The sequence below is a fragment of the Scyliorhinus canicula genome, chromosome 21 (genome assembly GCF_902713615.1).
Source record: "Scyliorhinus canicula chromosome 21, sScyCan1.1, whole genome shotgun sequence".
Classification (NCBI taxonomy): Eukaryota; Metazoa; Chordata; class Chondrichthyes; order Carcharhiniformes; family Scyliorhinidae; genus Scyliorhinus; species Scyliorhinus canicula.
In genome coordinates, this window is record NC_052166.1 from 38,163,392 (window position 1) to 38,189,196 (window position 25,805).

At 45.9% G+C, this 25,805-nt stretch overlaps 1 protein-coding gene and 1 pseudogene across 5 annotated transcripts in view; both read right to left on the reverse strand.

Moving 5' to 3' along the window:
* whrna (whirlin a) overlaps positions 1-25,805 on the reverse strand; it is a 251,445-nt gene that overhangs the window by 44,281 nt on the left and 181,359 nt on the right. The gene's annotated exons all lie outside the window — the stretch shown is intronic.
* Positions 19,570-20,250, reverse strand: LOC119955548 (annotated as a pseudogene).

The window sequence follows — 25,805 nt, forward strand, 5'->3', positions numbered from 1 at the left end:
GTACGGTGGTGCAATGGTTAGCACTGGTGCCTCACAGTGCCAGGGACCCGGGTTCAATCCCAGCCCCAGGTCACTGTCCATGTGGAGTTTGCATATTCTCCCCTTGTCTACGTGGGTCTCACGGCCCAAAATGTGCAGGGTTGGTTGATTGGCGTTAAACTGCCCCTTAATTGGAATTAAAAAATGAATTTGGTGCTCTAAATTTATTTTAAAGAAGAGAATGCAGAAGGATCAGTCAGAGAAGGTTATATAATTTGAAAGAGATCTAAGATCCTCTTCTGAGTGAAAACCGTGAATTTCTCTGTCAAAGCACCACACGAGGGAACGGAAAGAACATATATTAACCTCCAACAACATTGCTAAACATGCAGGTCTGGTACAGGCTGAGTAAACAGGCATCTCTGATAATGTCTCTTTAATAAATCCCAAATTCACAGTCTTGTAACTGCTGTGTGGTGAGCCACCTCCCTGAACTACTTGAATATTACAAATCCACTAACCCTTTTGTGCTTTCCAGTGGGTTTGTCACAATCGCTGTCTTGATGGCAGAGTGAAAAGAATTGGAAACATTCCAGAATCTGTCTGCTGTGGTGAATAGATCATGTTTGAAAGTGTGGTGGTGTAAAGTATTGGACTGCTAAAATTTTGCTGATAATCCTGAACTTCTCCACCAGCTCTCCTTCACGTGCTGTGATCTCTATTTTATCGGTATTTCTGAGGAAAAGGCTTTTCATCAGCCAGGAATTAGCCTACACAGGAAGGTCATTGCTGCCTGATGAGCGGCATTGACGAGCACTGGGAAAATGGTTCCCAGGTGGGGATGATCAGGGAGTCTTGAGGAAGAGAAAGAGCAAAACAAAAGTAAGAGATAAGAAAATGGGTCAATTAACAAACAGATCGCCTCACCAGTTGCAATCTTAATTCCTGAATGAATCTTTCTGGTAATAATACTTTTGATATGGAAAGTCAAAACAGAAACAGTGGGCCCAATTTTAATTCTCTAAGTTCTGAGAGAGTTAAAATCTCGTCGAGACCGTTCGATCCAACCAATCTGTATTAGTTACTTTAACCAACAGCAGCCCACATCCCTTACACCCACCCAGTCCTCATATCAGTTTAATCTCCCTTTCCTTCAACGGCCTATTCAATCGAATCTTAAAACTGTTACTCATTTTACTTGATGTGATGACTCTTTGCACAATTTTATTAACCTACTCAGAGAACGTCAATGGCCACTCTGTGCTGGAAAGGCAGCTTGCTGTGGTGCAACGTGGCCGATAAAAGTCAGGAAACCAGCTCCCGGGATCCACCTGGCTTGCAACGCCTTGCGAGATCCAATGCGATCTCATGAGAGGTTGCCCATTGTGGGTGGGATCACTTATTGGAAAATCTGCATATTACAGCGAGACAGCTAGTTAAATGACATCCCTATCTCTCGCTACACTGGGGAGTTCTGCCGAGTGGAGCTTCCCAGTGTACAAAACAAGACTTTGTGAGGTCCCGGCCACTCGTTCCCCATTGAGGCCCCATATACGGGCAGCACGGTAGCATTGTGGATAGCACAATTGCTTCACAGCTCCAGGGTCCCAGGTTCGATTCCGGCTTGGGTCACTGTCTGTGCGGAGTCTGCACATCCTCCCCGTGTGTGGGTGGGTTTCCTCCGGGTGCTCCGGTTTCCTCCCACAGTCGAAAGATGTGCAGGTTAGGTGGATTGGCCATGAAAAATTGCCCTTAGTGTCCAAAAATTGCTCTTAGTGTTGGGTGGGATTACTGGGCTATGGGGATAGGGTGGAGGTGTTGACCTTGGGTAGGGTGCTCTTTCCAAGAGCCAGTGCAGACTCGATGGGCCGAATGGCCTCCTTCTGCACTGTAAATTCTATGATACAACGCGAGTCACGTTGTATAGCCATGTGTTTCTCGGTGCTGTGAGCATTGGGAAACACCCAGCTAAATGGACTCGCTTTGGGACTTTGTTCCCATTTGAATCAAGTCACTTATGTTTTGTTGACAAATTTGAAGACATACGAAAAAACAAAAAACCCATATAGAAAAAACAGTACGACATTCTTACACTAAACCAAGCAAATGCAAATACAATATTATACAACATCCCCCATCCTAGACCCTCAGTTTGAGTCCAATTTCTCGGCTTGCATAAAGGCCCACGCCTCCTCCGGGGACTCAAAATAATGGTGCCGATCCTTATAGGTGACCCACAGACGCGCCGGCTGCAACATGCCGAACTTCACACTCCGTCTGTGGAGCACCGCCTTCATCCGGTTGAACCCGGCCCTCCGCCTCGCCACCTCCGCACTCCAGTCCTGGAAGATCCGCACCTCCGTGTTCTCCCACTTGCTGCTCCGCTCCTTCTTGGCCCACCAGAGCACACACTCACGATCCACGAACCAATGAAACCTCACCAACACCGCCTACGGCGGCTCTTCGGCTTGGGCCTCCTAGCCAGAATTCTGTGGGGCCCCTCTAACTCCAGGGGCCCCTGGAAGGACCCAGCCCCCATCAACGAGTTTAACATAATCACCACATAGGCCGCTAGGTCCGACCCCTCCAGCCCCTCCGTGAGGCCCAGGATCCGCAAATTCTTCCTCCTCGACTGGTTATCCAGCTCCTCGAACCGCTCCTGCCATCTTTCATATGAAAAAACAAGACCCTACCCAGACAATTCAGAAACTTCAAGGGCACGTTTCCAGATGTCAATCGGAAGACATTAAACTGGAAAAGGTCTTTCATCTCCTCAAGAATAAAGGTCTCTCCAACCTCAGGCCCTGCTATTCAGTGAGCCAATTCTAGAAATAATAGCCCAAAATATTGTCCACCTGCATCATGAATACAAACATTCACAAGTCAAGAGTGTAATGGAATACTCTCCACTTTTCTGGATCAGTGCAGCTCCAACAACACCCAAGAAGCTTGACACCATCCAGGCCAAAGCAACCCGCTTGATTGCTCCCCCTTCCACAAACATTCAAACCTTCCACCACCGATGAACAATGGCAGCCGTATATACCATCTACAAGAGGCACTGCAGTAACTTGCCAAGGTTCCTTAGACAGCACCTTCTAAACCCACAACCATTACCGTCTATAAGTAAAAAGCAGCAGATACCTGGGAAACCCATCACCTGGAGGTTCCCCTCCAAGTCACTCACCAGCCTGACTTTGAAATATATCGCCCTTCCTTCGCTGTCGCATTGGCAAATTCCTGGAACTCCCTCCCCAACAGCACAGTGGGTGTACCTACAACGCAGGGGCTGTAGTAGTTCAAGGGGGCTACTCACCACCACCATCTGACGAGCAACTAGGGATGGGCAACAAATGCTGGCACGAACAGCAACACCCACATCCCCTAAATTATTATTGATTAAAAATTCACAATCGCAGCAGAACATGAAACAGCTGGGAAAGGAAAATGTACTGAATGTATCACATTGCACAGATACATCACCCTCTCTCCTCTCCCTGAGGAAACACTGGAGACAGAAGGCAATAAAGAACACTGCTACACATGTTCTCGTCTTGCTCCCACATTCAGCTATGAACACAAAATGTTGACAAAATGTTCCCTGTATATTCGGAATCCAGAAGAAATCCAATTTTAAATATCAAATCATCTGATGGAATTCTTCTCACGGGAACTGAAATACACTGAGAAACTATTTTCGTGTTCCTATTTGCGAGTCGGTATCGAAGCAATCAGCTGGATTCACTGTTAGGCATTACACTTTAAAACAGGCAACAACAAAACCAACCTGCATTTGTGCAGTGCCTTTTACAAAGCAACACGTCCCACAGAAGATCACAGAAGCATTATTAAATGTAATTTGGACCAGGCAACTAAATGGAAATTAGGACAAATGTCACAATGATAGGACTTATGGGAGTGTCTTATAGGAGGAAAGAGAAGTGGAGAGGTTGAGGGAAATAATTCTGGTGCATAGGGCACCCCACCACCTGAAGGTTCCCCTCCAAGTCATCCACCACCACTATTCGCCAATAGTGAAGAGATAGAAATCTGGGATGAGCCAGAATTGGAGGCACGCAGGGATGTCAGAAAGCCGCAGAACAGAAGGAGGTAGAGATTGATGAGACAACGGAGTGATTTGAAAATAGAGGGTGGGAATTTTGAAATTGAGGTAGAGGGCAGATCAGATCAGCCAGCACAAGGGTGACAGATGAATGAGATGCTGGACAATTTAGTGCACAGGCCACAGAGTTCTGAATGAGTTCAACTTTACCGAGGGTGCAAGATGAGGGCCAATCTGTGGAGCATTGAAGTCAAGCCTAGTGGTAACAAAAGTGTGATGGGGATTTCAGTAGCCGATGAGCTGAGGTGGGATAGGGACACACAATTTTACAGAGATGGATGTAGGTGGTTTGGATGATGCAACCCATATGTGGTCAGAAGCACCAAAGTCAATGGCCGGGATTTTCTGGCACCATCATGTTGGGACCTGTCGCGGGGGATTCGGCAGCTCTGTCAAAAGTCCTTTCACCTTCAGTGGGGCTGGACAATCCCAACAGCAGACAGGGCTGTAACATCCCGTCCAATGGCTTCAGTCTTCTTCCTATTTAATTGGAGGAAATTTTTGTTCATCGAGAACTGGATGTTAGACAAATAGCATGACAAACCAGAGAGACTGAAATTATGTCCAACCGATACCTATAAATATTTAGCTGGTTTACAGATTATGTGAAAAGCTGATGTTTGACTAAATCCTGCCCTCCTTGATATGATTAATTCATGTATGATTGTGGATAGACAATTGGAGAACTTCCTTTGGTTTGTACAGAACTTTAAGCTTTTCCATTATCCATCTGAACATCAGATAGTTTAACCTTGAACCCGAAAGGTAACACCTCAAAAAGTACAGCATGTCTCAGTGCTGTAGTCTCAACCAAGTTTATATATACAAGTGCTTATGTGGGGCTTAATACCTCCTGGTCAGAAGGTTGAGACAGTCGGATGCGATAAAATGAGTCAAACTGAGGTTCAGAGTTACATCTCACGACTCTAAATATTTTTAGTACCTGAGTCTAATTTGTATCAAAAGCTACATAGGCCAGAATTCTCCAGCCATTGGGATTCTGTTCTCCCTCTGGCAGTGCACCTCCGTCTGCCGGTTTCCTTGCAGTGTGGAGTGGCTTCAATGGAAATCCCATTGACAAGCGGCAGGAAAAGACAATCCCACCACTAGCGAACGACACTAGACATGAGAAACATTCAGCTCGGAAACTGGAGAATCCCACCCATGGTAATAAAATGAAGTATTATAACACTTCCTACTGCAGACATTTTTAATGTTGGAAGTAAACTTCCCCCATGTTCAGGACTTGCTTTGGAGTGCACAAGCCTCTGACCTCTGAACTTGTCTATGTAGCAGACAAAGATAATTACATCCGTAAACCTATTAGCTCCTTCAGCCTGTTTCACTATCCAATGAGGTCATGGCTGATTTCTGACCTTTGCTCCCTGCCCCTTGACATCTTTGGTTATCAAAAATTGACAAATTTCAGATTTAAAATTAACAATTGACTTAGCATTAATTACTAAACAGAGTCCCAAATTTTGATCACAACTTGTATGTGCAAAGTTACCTTAACAGTTCCCTGTATTATGAATGTAGAAATTGTTATACAGTATATTTTATATTTGTGACAGTAATATTATTAAAACCATGGGTTAAGGAATATATTTGTTGCAGTAATATTGTTAAAGAACCTAGGTTAAAGCATCCAGACTGTGGATCTTCTAAAGCTGTAATTAAGAAGACATAAATGGTGAGACCATGATTGATTCTAATCATTTACTTGTTTAAATATAGAGGTCTAACGAGATACGATTATGATTATGTGAGATTCCCTGGAGATTAGATAATTCATGAGGGGTTGTATTTAGTCCTAGCTAAGCAGGTCAAGTGACATCCTAGTGGGAGACATGATGTAATTAATGGGAGGAGCTAGGTCTGCCTGTAGTTTGGCAGTTTTGCCTTAGGATTTGAGTCTGGGAAGACAGAAGGATTTTAAGTTGAACAGCAGTTTTGACAAATGCTGCTAGGTTGAGAAGAAGTGTCCTGGTTCTGCTCCTGAAAGGGCCTATCTCTCCAAAAGTCTCTACACAACTAAACAAGTAATATGTTTGTCAACTTTATTTATAGGTGGCAGTTGAACTGTATTGAGCTGCTTCATTGAAGTTAATGACAGGCATATATAGTAAGTTAAAGTTTTCCCTTGTGATTAAGAACTGTTTAACTGATAATTGTAAATCTATTTATTTGATGTTAATGTGGTTAATTCTATATTGAAATTAAAGTTTGTTTTAAAATAAAAGTTCCATACTCCAAGGTGAGGTATCCTTTCTTCACAGTTTTATACATTTTAAAAACTGTTTGGGGTTCTTGTCCGGTATCCTGACAAAAGTTGGAGTCTGGTGCGATATCCTAACAGTATTATCTTGAAAATTACACTAAAAGCAGCCCCTAACTTTCTGAATTCAAGGGACTACAACCCTAGTATAATCTGAGTTTGAAATTCAACCCAGTTATCATTCTGGTAAATCTCTGCTGTACTTCCTCCAAGGCCAATTTCTTACAGTGAAGTGCTGGGGGCTATTTACGGTTCTCCAGGTGTGATCTAAACAGGGCTTTGCATTACTGTAGGTAACTCCTTCCTGCTTGTAATATAGCCCACAGAATATTGTAGCATCTGAATGCCCTTGTACGCAAGACATTAGCGTGCAGAGACAACAAGTAATTAGGAAGGCAAATGGAATGTTGACCTTTATTGCAAGGAGTGGTGGAGTAGAAAAGTCGGGAAGTCTTGTTATACCTGTCCAGCTTATTGCTGAGGCCATACCTAGAGTATTGTGTACGATTTTGGTCTTCCTTTTTCTGGAGGGAAATTCTTGCATTGGAGGCCGGTCAGAAAAGTTAACCAGGCTGATTCATGGGTTACAGGGGCTATCTTCTGATGAAGGGTTGAGCAGGCCGGACCTGTATTCATTGGGCTTCAGAAAATTGAGTGGTGACCTTATTGAAACATAAAAGATCCTGAGGAGACATAACAGGATGGATGCAGAGAAGAGGTTTCCTCCCATGGGGGAATCGTGAAAGGGGTACATAGCTGCAGAGTAAGCGGTAGCCCATTTAAGACAAAGTTAAGGAAGAATTTCTTCTCTCCAAGGGTCATGAGGCTTTTGAGTTCTCTACCCAAAGAGCTGGATCATAGAATATATTCATGGTTGAGATAGACAGATTGTTCAACTTTAGGAAGTCAAGGGTTATGAGGGCAGGAAGGAAATTGGAAATAAGGCTAAGATCAGATCGATCGTGATGTTATTAAATGGTGGAGCAGACTCAAGATGCCATTGGGGCAGCAGGGTAGCATGGTGGTTAGCATAAATGCTTCACAGCTCCAGGGTCCCAGGTTCGATTCCCGGCTGGGTCACTGTCTGTGTGGAGTCTGCACGTCCTCCCCCTGTGTGCGTGGGTTTCCTCCGGGTGCTCCGGTTTCCTCCCACAGTCCAAAGATGTGCGGGTTAGGTGGATTGGCCATGCTAAATTGCCCGTAGTGTCCTAATAAAAGTAAGGTTAAGGGGGGGTTGTTGGGTTACGGGTATAGGGTGGATACGTGGGTTTGAGTAGGGTGATCATAGCTCGGCACAACATTGAGGGCTGAAGGGCCTGTTCTGTGCTGTACTGTTCTATATGCGTACTCCTACTTGTTAGTTATGGTCCAAGTTTTCTAGATATAATGCCCAGCATTCCACTAGCTTTTTTGATTATTTTCTGAACCCCTCCATGATATTTTAATGATCTAAGTACATGAGCCTCCAAGTCTCTTTCAACCTCTTTGTTTCGAATGTCACAACCCAATTGGGCTAGTGCGTGGTCAATTCCAGCCCCACTTGACCCAGAGTTGCAACACAGGTGAAATTAGGGCCGGAATTCTCTGGCCATTGAGTTCTATTTTCCCTCCAGCAACGCACGCACCCCCCCCCCCCCCCCCCCCCCCCCGCCCAACCACCACCATCGGCGGTTTTCCAGCAGAGCTGGGTGACTTCAATAGAAATTCCCATTGACCCGTGGCAAGGAGAGGGAATCACCAGCGAACGGTGAGCCTCCTCCTCGGCTGGAGGACCGGATAATCCAGTCCTAAATTTTATTTAAAATACCCTAAATACTTGATCGAACCTAATAAACTACAGTTACCAGGTTTGTAACTTTAAAACACAATTAACCTTTTACTATGTACAGTATTATACTTAAATGGACAGAAAATGTAACTGACTACCTCATACCCCTTTTCTACCCCCCCCCCCCCTTCCTAACTCACTCCACTCTCCACACACATACGCATGCACACACACAGACAACACAGAGAGGAAAGGGTGGTGGGAAGGGAAACTAAATACAAATAAAAATATAAAGATAAGGATCATTGATGCACTGGGTTAACTTTCAGTCAATGTCTTTCTGAAGTTCAGGCTTTCGTTTTGGTGCTCTTCCTTCTAGGCCTGAGATGGTTTTCCCTGGCAAGGTTGTCTACTTTCTCTTCAATCTCAACATCATTTCAGGTTTACAACAGAGAATGTGCTGGGCACTCACTGCGTTCAGAACAATAGAGCAGTTCTTTCACTTCAGCAAGCTGAAGAGAGGGAGAGAGAACCTCTGCCCAGTTCTTTTAGAAAGCATCACACAGGAACCAATCTGACTGTTGTCAGATGGGACATTGTCTCTGGCCAACCCACTGGTAGCCAGTTAACCAATAGAACCAACTACCTCCACAATCTGGTTCCGAAGATCCACTCGGTGCTGAGGAGTGTGGTTTCTCCTCTCCAAAATACAAAGCCAGGGAACAAGCGAGCAAGTTGTTTCAAATTTATATCACCTACTCAAAGGCACATCCCGGTTATGGGTCCAGGGACCAAAACTAAACAAAAGAAATGGGAACAAAGGAAATAAAGAGGAAGCACTCTTACACTAGCTTTTCACCAGTGAGAAAGGTCCAACCTTTTCAGATCCAAAGTGGATTTCCTCATAACTGATTTACTTCCTCATTTACTTTGAAATCCATGTGTCACAGTTTTGCCGATTCATGTGATCTATTGATATCCTTTTGTCATTTTGTTTCCTTCTACACTGATTTCATTGCGCTATTGGCAAACTTGGATCTGTAACTCACTATCCCATCATCGCAAGTCATTATTGAAATTACAGTGAATGATTGTGTCCCAAAATAGATCCCTGTGGGACAATGTTCATCACATTTTACCAGTTGTATTACTTGCCCATTATCCCTATCTGTCTCCTGCCATTCAGCCAATTCCCCAACAAGCCATTATCTGATCTTCAATTCCATGGTCTTCAACTTTAGTCAAAAATCTCTTCTGAGTGATTTAATTGAATGCCTTCTTGAAGTATACCCATAGACAGCAGCAACTCGCAATTCAAAAACAAATCACTGGCTATAACGCACTGTGAGGTATCCTGAAAATGTAATAAGGTATCATTTAAATGCAAATTCATTTTTTTTCATATAATTTCTCTGACAGTTAGCTGGCCTCAGTACGGTATCTTAATTGCCATTCACAGTCACACTTCCTTCAAATATTGTTTCTACACATCAGCAGATAACTAAAATCATTTGTGAAAGGGACGTATAAGATGTTTTCATTAATATGATCGCTGACTGACAGTTGCACTTAAAATTAATGTTCACAGTGCATCTAATATATATCAAAACGTAAAATATTAAGAATAGATAAATGCCAAATGTATGGTTGAAGGGCAGTGCACATTGTCATGTCGTTGATTCAATAAGCCGCAGTCTGACGTTATCTGTCCTACAATTACCACAGGGCAGCAGAAAAACCACAGATTTCTATCCTTTTCAGGATTAGAGACTAAATTATCCAAGATGTCACCAACGCTAATTGCAGATGGTTCTAGATCCAGGCTTGCCTCCTGTTAACAGGTGAGAACGGCAGATGATGCAAATACAAAATAAACAGGGCTAGATATCCTCCATGGGTCTGGCAACATCTGTGGGGCAAGTTAATGTTTTGAGTTGACTGAGACCTTTCTTCTGGGCAAAATGCTATTTGGGCCTCAGTCAATAGTTTGCTGTATCAATTGATTCCTTCCTGTCAGAGGCAAAGACAGCATCTATTTTTCACAAAAAGTGAAGATCTGACACCACAGCTCTCTCCTTGCACGTTTTTAATTGGCATTGTTACCAAGTCACCGCCTCAGGAGTCGCCTCTCAGATGCTGAGGAGAAGAATCACAATCATTGAAGGAGGAGATGGTTATTAACAATCCATCTCCCGTACTGTCATATGGCAAAGTTTTTTTAAAAATCAGAACATGATATACATTATGCTAAAGCCAAACCTGGAGTATTGTGTGCAGTTTTGGTCCTCTTATCTGAGGATGTTCTTGCTATGGAGGGAGTGCAGCGAAGGTTTATCAGATTGATTTCCGTGATGGCGGGACTGATGTGTGAGGAGAGATTGAGTCGGTTAGGATTATATTCATTGGAGTTCAGAAGGATGAGGGATGATATCATAGAAATCTGTAAAATTCTAACAGGGCCAGAGAGGATAGATGCAGGAAGGATGTTCCCGATGTTGGGGGAGTCCAAAAGCATGGATCACATGCTAAGTATATGCTATAATGAATGGAAGAAATTTTCATATTTTATATATTATATATTCTTTGCTGTAATATTAGTAAAACCTGGATTAAGATGCATACAGTCAGTATGACTGCTAAAGTTGTGATTAAGAGGTCATAAAGGTGACGTAATCATTGATTTTGTAGGTGAAGTGTTCTGCTAATAGATTTGAGAACTTTTTTTTATAGCTCGCTAGCTAATGGAATATTGTTTACATTTAAAGGACAACTTAGGTGTCGGCAATTTCTGAGGAGTAGTGGGCGCGATTCTACGCAAATCGTAAAGGCTGCCGTGGGACAGGCCATGACCCAAGGCAGCCTTCACGGCCACTTCTGGGGCCGATTCACCCCCCCGGGCGGGGCTAGGAGCGCGGCCCTGTGCGTCACGGCGGTTGACGCGGCCGATGACGTCAGCCGCGCATGCGCAGGTTGGACAACGCCAACCCGCGCATGCGCAGTTGCCGTCTTTCTCCTCAGCTGCCCGGCAAAACGTGGTGGCTTGATCTTGCCAGGCGGCGGAGGGGAAAGAGTGCGTCTGTTTTGCACGCTGGCCCGACGATCGGTGGGGACCGATCGCAGGCCTGTCCCCTCCCGAGCACAGTCGTGGTGCTCCCGTGCCAATCGGGCCTCTAGATGCCCCAAACGGGCATCTGGCGCCCGTTTCATGAAGGCAGCGAATAAAACAATTTCTCTGTTGGTAATTTAGTTAATTCTGTGTTTAAATTAATGTTTTGTTTAACAGATAAGATACCTATTGGTCAGTGCCACCACTCCCGAGTTGCAGTAACCTTTCCTCACAGTTTTACAAATAGTCAGGTTCCCATCCGGGATCATAATAATGAGGTGAACCATTTAGGATTGAGATGAGGAGAAACGCCTTCACCCAGAGAGTGGTGAGCCTGTGGAATTCACAGAAAGCAGTTAAGGCTAAACCACTGTATGTTTTCAAACAGTCAGCTTTAGCTCTTGGGGCTAAAGGGATCAAAGGATACGGGGAGTAATCAGGAACAGGTTACTGAATTGGGTGATCAGCCATGATCATGAGGAAAAGCGAAGCAGGTTCAAAGGGCCGAATGGCCTCCTCCTCCTCCTATCTTCTATGTCTCTAGAAAATGTGAAATCTGGTCAGTCTCGGCAGCTCAGTGCAGGTGCTGATCTTAACTGGGAAGCCAAGCAATGCACGGCAAGATTACAATTTAATTTGTATTTAGTGATAATGATTCTGTTCAAATTGAAGTTGGCTAAAGACCTTGCACAAATTCTCGATTATTCTTTCACACCATTTGCTTTATCATTTCTGTGAATTTTCACGGCTTATTCCATCTCACATCTTGCCCCCTTAGCCTCTGACTTCTCAAAACCTGGTTCTAGATTGATCACTCATGGGCAGAGATCTTTGAAGAAATCAGGTCAGTGAGCTGTATTTCCTTTCTTCATTTTAATTTTCTTTGATATTGAATGTCAACTGGGACAAGTGGGCTGTAAAAAGAAATCATAAAACATGTCTGCCTACAGGGAGGATTAAAACATGTCAAATTTAATTAGCTAATAGGCACTATTTTATCGTGCAACTTTAATGTTGTGGGGTTGACGACCGGTGCCAACAAAACTTTTGGGGCAATCTTTAAAGTTCAGTACAGGCCCTACACCTGCCTGTTAGTTTGTAAATCACACCAGTACGTATTAAATTTACATTATTTAGTACAATGGGTGACAAGTCAGTAATAAGACCTCATCCTGTCTTCTCTGATGCATTTTCCTTTTTGGATTTCTCTGCTATATTGGGACAGTGACTCACGCTCGAGCACCATTTTGTCAGCACTGTCAGCTCTGCAGTACTTTGCCCAACTGATTTTTCTTCGTTTATAAGCGCAGACATTGAGCTAGCAAGCTGTAATTGGCAATGGCGGGGGTATAGGTTGTGCGTGCTCAAACATGCAGAGACCATCTTTCCTCATAATCGATGCAAGGCACCCATTCGACAGAAGTGGGGCAGCAGGGTAGCATGGTGGTTAGCATAAATGCTTCACAGCTCCAGGGTCCCAGGTTCGATTCCCGGCTGGGTCACTGTCTGTGTGGAGTCTGCACGTCCTCCCCCTGTGTGCGTGGGTTTCCTCCGGGTGCTCCGGTTTCCTCCCACAGTCCAAAGATGTGCGGGTTAGGTGGATTGGCCATGCTAAATTGCCCGTAGTGTCCTAATAAAAAAGTAAGATTAAGGGGGGGGGTTGTTGGGTTACGGGTATAGGGTGGATACGTGGGTTTGAGTGGGGTGATCATGGCTCGGCACAACATTGAGGGCCGAAGGGCCTGTTCTGTGCTGTACTGTTCTATGTTCTATGTTCTATGTTCTAAGTCTTTAACATTCAGAAATGGGCAGCACAGTGGCTCAGTGGTTAGCACCGCTGCCTCACGGTGTCGAGGTCCCAGGTTCGATAACCGGCTCTGGGCCACTGTCCGTGTGGAGTTTGTACATTCTCCTTGTGTTTGCGTGAGTTTTGCCCCGACAACCCAACCATACGCAGGGTAGGTGGATTGGCTACGCTGAATTGCCCCTTAATTGAAAAAAATGAATTGGGCATTCTGAATTTTGAAAAAAAACATTCAGAAATGGAAATCATGTTTGAAATCTTTATCTCCCGGTGCCAGGGTTGTTGAAGTCAGTCATAGATCTCTGAATGCCACGCTGTCTGCCCGCAATGCATGCTGGATATTGAACCTGAATACTGGTGTGGTCTGCAAATTCAGTGGGAAACAGGACATTACTCCCTAAGCCACTCGTGGAACCATGCTGTTGTGCCTGTACTTCCATGCTTTGTGTGAACACTGCAAGGCCAGAAGTTGCTGAATACAGAATTTGAAAAACCTTGCATTTAAATAGCACCTTTCACAGCCTCAGTGTGTCTCAAGGTGGTCAACATTCAATTAAGTGTAATTTTGAAGTGTTGCCTCTGTTGTAATGTTGTAAACACAGCAGTCAAACACAGCAATGGGGTAGTGACCAGGTAATCTGTTTTAGTGAAGTTGATTGAGGGATAAATATTGACCAGGACTCCGGGGATAGCTCCCATGCTACTCCTTAAAATAGTACCTTGGAATTCTTTAGTCACCTAAGAGTACAGTCAAGGCCAAGACTGAACGCTTCTGAAAGACGGGATCCCAGATAATGTAATAATAATAATAATCTTTATTGTCACAAGTAGGCTTACATTAACACTGCAATGAAGCCACTGTGAAAAGCCCCTAGTCGCCACATTCTGGCACCTGTTTGGGTACACAGAGGGAGAATTCAGAATATCCAATTCACCTAACAGTACGTCTTTCGGGACTTGTGGGAGGAAACCGGAGCACCCGGAGGAAACCCGTGCAGACACGGGGAGAACGTGCAGACTCCGCACAGACAGTGACCCAAGCCGGGAATTGAACCTGGGACCCTGGAGCTGTGAAGCAACAGTGCTACCCACTGTGCTACCATGCTGCCTATTGTACTGGAGTGGCAGCACAGACCTTTGTCAACATCTCTGGAAAGAGACTTGAACTCAAATCCTTCTGCCTCAAATGGCAGGATTTTGCTGTTTTGATCCAGACCCAGGGCCAGGTTGGAGTCAGAAGCCCTCGCTCTGGAGGAAACATGATACAATCACCTGGCAGTGATTGTCCCCTGAGCTGGCCAACTATTGACCAGAAGGCATGTGGTGAATGTATTACTGCTACACCACTGTATTGCATTACATTGTATTGTATTATGTTGATGCCCTTGTGGGCTCTGCCTATGGCTTCACCCCCACAGGGGAGGTATATAGATTTGCAGCCTGTAGGCGGCACTCAGTACAGAGCAGTCGCAGGCAGGCTCAGTTCTAGCTGATTAAAACCACTGTTCACTTCAACTCTTCGTCTCGTGTGAATTGATGGTCGCACCTGGGCTGGCTTGCTGTCCAATTAAAGATAGAGGCGGGCTCTCAAAACTAGAGAGTCAACAGCAGACCCCCAGCATGGAAGAAGCAGCAGGCTGCCTTTTGAAGGATGGGGGAGGGAGGGGTACCTCAACATGGAGGCGCTTTCCAGCTTTTTAAATTTTAAAAATAGTAGACTCGGCAACAGAGCTGCCATTGTGGATGGGCAGCACTACTGCTGCCGCCAAGCAACTGAGCTAGTTCCTCATGCCTAAGGGGACCCAGAGGCCTACTTGAAAATTCCAGTTGATTTCTAACACTATCGGCCTGTAATTAGCTAGCTGCCACTCGCGGGTTGGTAACTCTGCCGTCTACCTATCCCACCCCCAGGAAAATGACCCAGGGATGGATGGTCCGACAAACCTGTAAACCGATCGGCGTAAATTTTGCGCTCATCCACCTCCATGTTTCCCCCTCTCAGGGCCTAAAATTTTTGCTCAAGTGTATGACTAACCAAAGCACAACCAACAATGTTTTGTTGAAGAAATCTTCAAACCAAAGCGAACTATTTACTGTTAGCTGCAATCCAAGATCATCATCATCAATTGACAGTCATCACAGGTTGACCTCCACATTTTCTTGATTCCCCTTGTAATATTAAGGACAATCTGCTACCACCCTTTCAATGGCTTGTTCTGTACTGCAGGGGTCTCAAGGCTGGCAGGTTGCAAATGATGATGGCTATTTCAGACATCAGCTCATCTGCCTTTCAATGACATTTCCCTCATCAACGGTCCCACTTCCCTTCTCTTGGTACTCATCCACCTGGAGCAGTTGGCATTTTCTGCAGGTGGGCAGGTTATTTAACCACCACCCAGCCCTCAGCTCTAACTAGTTACAGATGGTTCCGACAACTATCGGATTTTAACACCAGGTCTGATATACAAGTAAATACAAATTGCAGAAATATAGAAACAGGGGCAGGCCATTCAATCCCTCAAATAGATTGCACTTTCAATAACATTAGTGATCTATGGCTCACTGGTCGGCACGGTGACACAATGTTTTTTTTTATTTATTGGGTTGTGGATATCGCTGCCGGCATTTGTTGCCCATCCCTAATTGCCCTTGAACGAAGTGGCTTACTAGGCCATTTCAGTGGGGGGCATATAAGTGTCAACCACATCGTGCTGTGGGTCGGGAGTCACATGTCGGCCAGATCGGGTAAGGATGGCAGATTTACTTCCCTGAAGGACATTGGTGAACCAGATGGGTGTTTATGACAATCGGTAATGATTTCATGGTCATCATTAGACTTTTAATCCGGATATTTATTGAATTAAAATGTCAAGATCTAACGTGGTGGAATTTGAACCCAGGACCCCAGCGAATTACCCTGCGTCCCTGGATTACTAATCCAGGGACAATAGCACTACACCACCACCTCCCCACTGCCTCACTGCGCTAAGGACCCGGGATTGATTCTGGCCTTGAGTGACTATGTAGAGCTTCCACATTCTCCCTGTGGGTTTCCTATGGGTGCTCTGTTTTCCTCCCAGAGTCCAAAGATGTGCAGGTTAGGTGGATTGGCCATGCTAAATTGCCCTTCCTGTCCAAAGGTTAGGTGGAGTTCTGGAGATAGGGTGGGGTATTGCACCTAGGAAGTGTGATCTTTCGGAGGGTTGGTGCAGACTCAATGGGCTGAATGGCCTCCTACTGTTGAAGGTCCCCTCAAGAGTTGGGTAGCCAGCCCGCAACACCACTGGCCTAGTCCCCATCGTCCCCTACCCTCCGTGTCCCGGGACTTCCCTTTTCAAAGGTCCAGGACTTATTCCCAGGTAGAGCACTGCTTCTGGCCCCTGCACGCTGTGCCTGGAAAAGTTGAAGAGCTGTCGGCCAAGGACTTCCTTCTGAGGCTGGACAGAAGACCCGCCCACTGCCAGTCAATGTTCATGTGTGCATTAGGCTCCAGTTCTCGATATGGCCAGTGCCAATCGCTTGACATCCTTAAAACTGTACCTCTAAAGTGAAGGATAGAATAAGCTAAAATTGCCTTCGCTCTTTATAATTGACAAAATCCTATTGATCAAATCATTGGCCAATATATATATAAAACAAGTCTTTAGAGTGTGACTATCCCCCTGTCACAAGCCTGATTTTAGGTAGTTCAGTGCACATTTGTTTAATTGATCAAGTTGTGAATTTTGTTACAGGGTTGATGCCTCAATGGCTAATTGTAACTATTTAGGGATCATTTGATTAATTCATTAATTCATGGTTGGCTTCCTTACAAATGAAATGGCATTGGACATATTTACGGAACATTTATTTCATTCTTTAATCCTTCCCTGGCCAGCTTCTCCTGAAGCCAGATTGATCATATTGAGGGTGGATTCATTTATTTATTTTATCCTTGGTTGTTTTGCTCCACGGAAGGCCCAAGTGCAATTGTTTAGGCCACATTTTAAGGACCAGACGCTTAATGGCTCAAGTCTAACTGAGAGTTTGTAGGCCACATTTATTTACTTCATGGCTGAAACACAGTCCTTTATAGGTAGACCCCGAAAACTGATTCAGCTCATGGGGACGACGTTGGTCCTAAACTTCTGAAGCCTCACTAGAAAATTCCTCACTTTAGAATGTGAAACAAAATATATGGCTCACAACCTCAGGAGAGCTTAGTGTCAGAGAGATGATTGTGAGTGTAATTACAATTTTAGAGACACCACTTTGATGCTCTGTGTTAGCATATTTATGTCAACAAATCTTTTGGAGATGTCGTTAAGGCTCCAAATGGGGCTTGCGCCTGCTCCTGAGGGGTGTAGATCGCTCTAGGGCTAGTAGATGGCCAGAATTTGGAGAATATTCCAGTAATGTTCACAGTGATGCTTCCAAAAACTGCTGGACAAAAGTAGAGGGGCTCAGAGGTTCTGTCATGCCCACCCGCACCCTGACCCATCCACCCCCAGCCAGAATTTGGGCTGAGAGCTCATGTATGTGGGGTCACCTGACCACATTTTGTTATCTCCCACCTGAGAAATTTCAGGTCAGTTGTTTGCCCCTCTCCTTTAGTAATGGTCTGAGTGCCACAGTGTTTTTTTTTACAATGAATGATCCGTTTCAATGCCAGATTCCTGGTTTTCTGCACTGATTAATGTACAATTTGGCAGCTTCTCTGTATGTTTGCTGTGTTGGTGACCCATGTGTTTTTAATTTATTTTCAAACTGGTTCCATTAAATTGATGAGTGCTCGCAATAGGGTGAAAATTCCTTTTTTGGCAAATTTATGGGAGAATTAGATTTTTGTAAAAAAGAGAGGGGGCGCCATTCTCCGCCCCCCCACGCTGGGCGGGAGAATCGCGGGAGGGCCTCCCGACATTTTTCACGGCCTCCCGCTATTCTCCCCCCACCACTCCCGACCCACGCCACGAATCGCCGCTCGCCGTTTTTTACGGCAAGTGGCGATTCTCCAAGGCCGATGGGCCGAGCGGCCGGGCCTTCACGCCCGTTTCAACACGGCAGCAAACACACCTACTCGCTGCCGTCGTGAAACGGGCGACAGATGCCCGTTTGGGGCATCTGTGGCCCCGATTGGCACGGCAGTACCACGGCCATGCCAAGGGGGGCATAGGCCCACGATCGGTGCGTAACGGACGCACTCTTTTTCCTCTGCCGCCCCGCAAGATCAAGCCGCCATGTCCAACCTGCGCATGCACGGCCGACGTCATCGGCCACGTCAGCCGGCGTGACGCTTGACGTGCGGCCTTGACGACCGTCGTCAAGGCCGCGCCGCCGTGGCGCACGGGGCGGTGCTCCTAGCCCCGCCCGGGGGAGAATCGGCCCCGGAAGTGGTCGTGAAGGCTGCCGTGGGTCTTGGCATTTGCAGAGAATCTCACCCATGGGATCTGGGAAAAGATCCAACCCGTGTGCCTGGTGGCTAGCACTTCCATGGCAATTCCATCCACTCCAGGCATGGATTAAAGAACCTTAGTAAAAAGACCAAGGGAAAAGATTGAAAAGCTGCCTTTTAGATGTTGCGGCCCTGTAGATTTCAAACACGGGGCTGGATTCTCCATTATTGGGACAATGTCTCCATGCCGGCGCCAAAACGATGTTTTACTCCTGAAAGTCCTGGATTAATGGGACACCTATTCCCAGCCCTGCAGGGGGTGAGCATAAATCTCGCAGCTTTTGAAGCAGATACGGGCCCTCACACCTCCGGGTCAGAGGCTGCATATGCGCACGGTGGCAGCCTCCAGCGGCCGCGCCATGGCCCATGGCGGACTCGAACCGTGGAGCCAGACCCTAAAAAGAGACGACCCCGATCGGCCGTGTGCCTGCCGCTCAAACCCCGCACAATAATTCCCCGGCCCCCTATAAGGCTCCCCCTGGCTTCTGATTTGCCTGCCCCCGACCAGGGCGCCATGGCTTGAGTCCGCAGCCACCACGCAAGTATCCCGAACGGCTGAACCAGGTTAGATCCACGCCGTTGGGAATTCGGCCTGTCAGGGGCAGAGGATGGAGGAGTGGGCCTCTGGCAATGGCCCGAGGCGGCGCTGCGTACTGCCCGGTGATGCTGCTTTTCAGTTATTTAACCAGTTCCTTTAGGAAGTAATAACTAAATCTATTTGCACCCACATTGTAAAGCAGTGCATTACAACATGCTTCATACCTTTAAAATAAACTCTGCATTCCCTTCTGGTACTTTTACCAATTTTCTTAAATCAGGTTATTCATTTTCCTGTCAGTGGAAATAGTTTTTACTCGAATGATGCTTAGAATAAAAGACTACAGTAACATAGAGAGACAAGTGAATTTGAGATTGTTCTCTTTGGAGTAGAGAAGGATAAGGGGAGATTTAAAAGAGAGATTTATATTTTTTTTAGGTTTTGCTTGAGAGCATAGAGAGATTTATATTCTTTTTAGGTTTTGCTTGACTTTTTATTTCTATAAAAACATGAAACTTCCTATAACCCGAGTCTTCAGCTTGTTAGATAGTTTTGGTCACAATGCCATTATTCTTAGCCAGACTCAAGATGCACATCATCTGATTCACCCATCCTACGGCTAGCTCCACAGATAGCATAGGTTTTGCGCTGACCACTAAATCTTCCTATTACTTTTTCAACATTATCAAGGTTGATTTGAATGGAAACATGGACTTAGCACCAATAATTCTGCTGCTCGTAGGGCATTTACGTGGAACATAAAGATCAACAAATTCGCCAGCGTCGTTCCGCATGCTTTATTTAGTTTCCGATTTTGTTCAGAAGTTGGATTTTTATGGGGCGGTGCAGTGGGTAGCACTGCTCCCTCATGGCACTGAGGACCCGGGTACGATCCCAGTCCCAGGTCATTGTCTGTGTGGAGTTTGCACCTTCTCCCCTTGACTGCAGGGTGGGTGGATTGGCCATGCTAAATTGCCCCTTAATTGGAAAAATAAAGAAGTTGGATTTTTATTCAGGGATTCTGCACTTGGAATGGTGGCCGCCAAAAAGAGAACGGAAGCGCGACAAAGAGATCATTTATTTATTTTTTCAGAAGTGATGGGCAATGCTGGTGAGGCCCTCAATTATTGTCCAATCCTCATTGCCTCCGAGAAGATGGTGTTGCACCACCTTCTTGAACTGCTGCAGTCCATGTGGTGTCGATACACCCACAGTGCTGTTATGACGGGAGTTCCAGGATTTGGATCCAGCAACACTGAAGGAATAATGATGTAGATCCAAGTCAGGATGATACGTGGCTTGGAAGGGAACTTACAGGTAGTGGTATTCCCATGCATTTTCTGCCCTTATCCTGCTAGATAGAAGAGATCACGGGTTTCGAGGATGCTGTCAAAGCAGTCTTGGTGAGCTGCTGCAGTGCATCTTGTGAATAGTACACTGCTGGCACTTTGTGTCAGTGTTGCAGGAGTGAATGCTTAAGGTGGATTGGGTGTCCATCAAGCAGGCTGCTTTGTGCTGGATGGTTTCAAGCTTCTTGAGTGTTGATGGAGCTGCACTCATCCAGGCAAGTGGGAAGTATTCCATCACACTTCTGACTTACTATTTGTAGATGGTGGGCAGGGTTTGGGGAGTCAGGAGATGAGTCACTCACTGCAGAATTCCAAGCTTCTAACCTGCACTTGTTGCTACAGTATTAATATGGCTAGTCCAATTCAGTTTCCGGTCAATGGTAACCCCTGGTATGTTGATAGTGGCGGATTCAATGGTGGCAATGCCATTGAATGTTCAGGGGCAATGGTTAGATTTGTGAGAGAAGTTACTTCCTGCCACTTTTCCAGCATAAATGTTACATCATGTATCAGCACCAGCCTGGATGTTGTCTAGGTCTTACTGCATTTGTACATGGACAGCCTTCAGTATCTGAGGAGTCACAAATGGTGCTTAACATTTTGCAATCATCAGTGAATCTTCCCCCCCACTTCTGACTTTATGCTGGAGGAAAGGTTATTGATGAAGCAGCTGAAGATGGTTGGGCCGAGGACACTACTCTGAAAAATACCTACAGTGATGTGCTAGGACTGAGATGATTGGCTTCTGACAACCACAACTACCTTCCTTGGTGCTAGGTATCACTCCAACCAGTGGAGAATTTTTAACCTTGATTCCCACTGACTCCACTTTTATCAGTGTTCCACAATGATCCAACTATGTTTCTACTGTGTTGAAGGAGGGCTACAGCATGAAGAATGAAATTAAAGGAATAAGCATGTTGCTTAGCAACTGGAGGCCCTGTACGGGTAAATAAAAGGTTTCAAATTTTAGTTTTAGATGCATTTGTGGGCAGTTAGAGATAGGCAGTGGAAGAGAAGGCCGCTCAACACAGCTATGCTAGAGGTAGCTGGTTTAGAAGGCCAGAGAGAGAACATCTCACTCACCTTTGCTGGAAGAAAAGTCACACCATGGAGTAATGGTTAAGAAAACAATTGCAGAGTTCTGAAGAGCAGCTAGTTAAGGAAGCTAGAGAAATGAGGAGAAGTTTCCAAGAAGTCTGAGGTTAAAGATGGAACTGTTCAGTAAAGACTGATCAAGCTGAGAAGGCTGAGACACCAGAAAGATATTTGAAGCGATGAAAATCGCTTATTGTCACAAGTAGGCTTCAAATGAAGTTACTGTGAAAAGCCCCTAGTTGCCACATCCGGTGCCTGTTTGGGGAGGCTGGTACGGTAATTGAACCGTGCTGCTGGCCTGCATTGGTTTGCTTTCAAAGCCAGCGATGTAGCCCTGTGCTAAACCAGCCCCTGATTTCCAGGTTCATGAGATTTTGCTACAGCCTGTGGAACACAAGTTGAAATAACTATGAAAATCGGTGGCTGGATCTCAAAGTTTGTGCAAAAACAGTTAAGACCAGGGAATTCTAAAAAGGGGTGATGTAAAATCCTGGATTTTAGCATTCGCTGCTAAATGTGGAGTGGATGCCCGAGTTAAAAGGGTCATTTATAAAACCTGGACTGGATTTCGGAATAAGGGAAAGCCTTATTATGAGAAAATATTTTAAAGCGTATTTTTGGAGTTGGAGTTTGGAAGCTCTCAGGTGACCATCATCGGGGGGTTGGGAGGGGGGGGGGGGGGGGGGTGGAGAGCAATTCCGAGGAGAAATCCACAGATACAAACTTGGGTTCAGAGCAGAGTGCGTGTATTTGACCAGTTATCGTGCCTGCTTAAAATACATCTTGTGTTCATGAGGTCATTGTAGCTTAAGATGTACTTTGTACCTTCTTCGAGACAATGTCCAAGGTGGTGGGGATGAGGGTGGAGCACGAGATTGGCGGTCTTCGGGGTATCAGAGCAGCCAGATCTCTTCATGGGGAGGAGGGCTGACGCCCTTGCCTTGGCCTCCCTGATCGCCCGTCGTAGAATTCTGCTCAGCCAGCGATCAGCAGCAACACCCAAAGCTGCAGACTGGCTGGCAGACCTATCGGAATCTCTCCAGATGGAGGAGAAGAATAAATTTGCCATCCGGGGGTCGGAGGAAGGTTGCCACAAAATGTGGGAGCCATTCACCCAGTTGTTCCAAGACCTGTTTGTAGCCAACAGCCAGTAAACCAGAGGAAGGGAGAGGATAGCCACGGTACAACAACAACAAAAGGAGGGGTGGGGGGGGGGGGGGGGGGCGAATAAAGAGGCATGGAGCCCGATCATGCCCAGTAAATAACACAATACATGGCGACACGCCAACCAAGCAGGAACAGGACATAAGGGCTGATGTGGGAAGAGGGCACTTGAGAATACCAGAAGGGGAGTAGGGTCAGGAAGAAAACAATGACAGTGGGGGGGGGGAGGCAGGGGATCCAGCTAGAAATGAACAGATACTGGAGAAAGTAAGACAAGAAGCTGTAACCATTGTAAATAATGAAAGACAACTAATGTAAATAATGGAAGATGACTGATGTGTATATATATATATTTTTGTTTTCGATGTGTGTTCAGGCTTATCTTTGTTCTGTACAGTATGAAAAATCCTGAATAAAAACATTTAAAAAAAGATGTACTTTTTAATCCATGCTAATCTTTAAATCTGTGTGCATTTATAAGCTAAGGGTGGAGTAAAGGAGTATTATATAATAATCCAACTTGTCAGGTTTAATAAGTGTCTTTTTTTTCGTGTTAAAACTAATTAGCTGTCCTGTGACTCTGATTATTAACAAAAAGTAAAAATGACGGTCTTTTGAGCCAGGGTTCCATTCTGGAATCTACCTGTCCATCAAGTGGGATCGTAATGACTTCTGATACAGCCATGAGCTGAACAGTCACGCAAAAGGTGGCTCTCGTCTAAGAACATCGGCCAAAGCCTTTTAACCCCAACAAATGGACACCAAAGGCATGGTCACCAGAGACGAGGGGAAGGACACCTCAGCCTTGGAACAGGGACGGACACGTGGAGGCACAGAACCAGCGAGGGTCAACCCACCCAGGTGCTGATGGAATAAATGAAGAGCTTTATCACCTCCGAGCTCCAGAGACACAGGGAGGAGTTGAAAAAAGACCTCTTGGTGGCCGCCTAGGCGGCAGTGAAGACTGCAACGGCTCCCATGAGGGAGGCAATGGACAATATGAAACGGAGGCTAGAGGCCCACATGTCATCGATTCAGGACCTCGAAAAAGCCGCCACGGACTAAGGGGCCCAGATCGTGACACACAAGACCGAGGTGGCGAGGCTGGTCAAGACCCAGAAGGGGTTGAAGGACTAGATCAATGACCTAGAAAACTGGCCACGTCAACAAAACCTGGAACTGCCGAAGAGAACAGAGGGGAGAAACCCCATAGAATACATCGCAGAGATGCTCAGGAAGCGGGTCGGCAAGGAAGGCTTCATCCCCTGGAGGGCTGGGGAACCACTACGGGCAGTAGCATAAAGCGCCACAGATATCGGGTTAATGAAGAGACAGGAGACACACCTAAGGGAGAGGGACCCAACTGCTGGTAAGGAAAGGCTTGGTGGGTCAAGTGCTTTATGCTTGCTTTAACATTAGGTCAAGGGTGGGGTTGGCCACTCTAGTAAACAAGACAGTTTCATTCATGGCAGGGAGAACAGTGACGGACCCAGGGGGCGATGTGTTATGGTCAGTGGTACCCTGGAAGAAGCCCCGGTAGTCTTGGTAAATATGTACACCCTGAACTAGGACAATGCAGAGTTCGTCAAAAAAAACAATTGCCAGGACAGCACAGTGGCTAGCACTGGGACTGCAGCGCTGAGGACGCGATTTTGAATCCCGGCTCTGGGTCACTGTCCGAGTGGAGTTTGCACATTCTCCCTGTCTCTGCATGGGCTTCACCCCCACAACCCAAAGATGTGCAGGGTAGGTGGATTGAACGCGGCAAATTGCCCCTGAATTGGAAAAATAATAATTGGGTATTTAAAATTAAAAAAAAAAAATCAATTGCCGAAATCCCTGACCTAGACACCCACCAACTCATCGTGGGTAGGATAATTTTGACTGCATACAGGTACCGACAATGGACTGATCCAACCCCAAGGTGAGAGCCATACGAGATAACTTGAGAGCTAAACACCTTAATGGAGCAGATGGAGGGTGGTGAGGGGTGACCTGTGTAGATTCAACCACCTGTGAAACAAAAATTTCTCCTTCTTCTCCCATATATTCACGAATGTCATGAGGAAAATGATGCTTTCAGCAGTAACAAAGATAAAAGACTCAGTGATTGTAACCTCTGACCACGCTGGAGGAAATCCTGGCATGTATTAATTCCATGTGGTCAGGGAAAGCACCGGGACCGGATGGGTTCCTGGCAGTTTTTTTCAAATAATTAGTAATGGCACTGGCCCTACACTTGCGGGAGATGTCCAATGATTCACTGTTGAAGGAGGCTCTGCTGCCACACTGGCCCAGGCATGGTTCTCACGTATCCCCAAATAGGACAAAGGCCCGACAGAGTGTGGATCGAATAGACTCATCTCTCTCTTAAATACTGCTGCAAAATGTCTGGCGAAATCTGTGGTGAGGAGGAACTTTCTGCCAGAGGTGATCGCAGAAGATCAGACCGGGGTTGTCAAGGGCAGACGGTGAACAGCTGGCGCCAGTGCTAGCCCCTTACCGAGGCCAGAATCGGCGAGAGGTTTGAACCTCCCGCGGATTCTCCATTCGCGCCGGCACATCCAATCCAATCCAACTTAGCCTCAGAAACGGAGAATCCAGCATGGTAGCATAGTGGTTAGCACAATTGCTTCACAGCTCCAGCGTCCCAGGTTCGATTCCTGCTTGGGTCACTGTCTGTGCGGAGTCTGCACATCCTCCCCGTGTGTGCGTGGGTTTCCTCCGGGTGCTCCGGTTTCCTCCCACAGTCCAAAGATGTACAGGTTAGGTGGATTGGCCATGCTAAAGTGCCCTTAGTGTCCAAAATTGTCCTTAGTGTTGGGTGGGGTTACTGGGTTATGGGGATAGGGTAGACGTGTTGACCTCGGGTAGGGTGCTCTTTCCAAGAACCGGTGCAGACTCGATGGGCCGAGTGGCCTCCTTCTGCACTGTAAATTCGATGAATGAATATGCAAGTGACCAACATTTACTGCAGGTAAGGGGAGCACAGGATGTCAGTGAGGAAAGCAGAAGATGTGAATTTCACGAGAGCATCAGATTTTTTGGAAGTGTGGAAAATAATTGTCATATTCTGGAAAAGTGCCAGAATATTCTGATTCCCATCACTAAAAATAATCACGCAGATGGAGGTTTAATATTGCACTGTTCATTTTGTGAGGAAACAG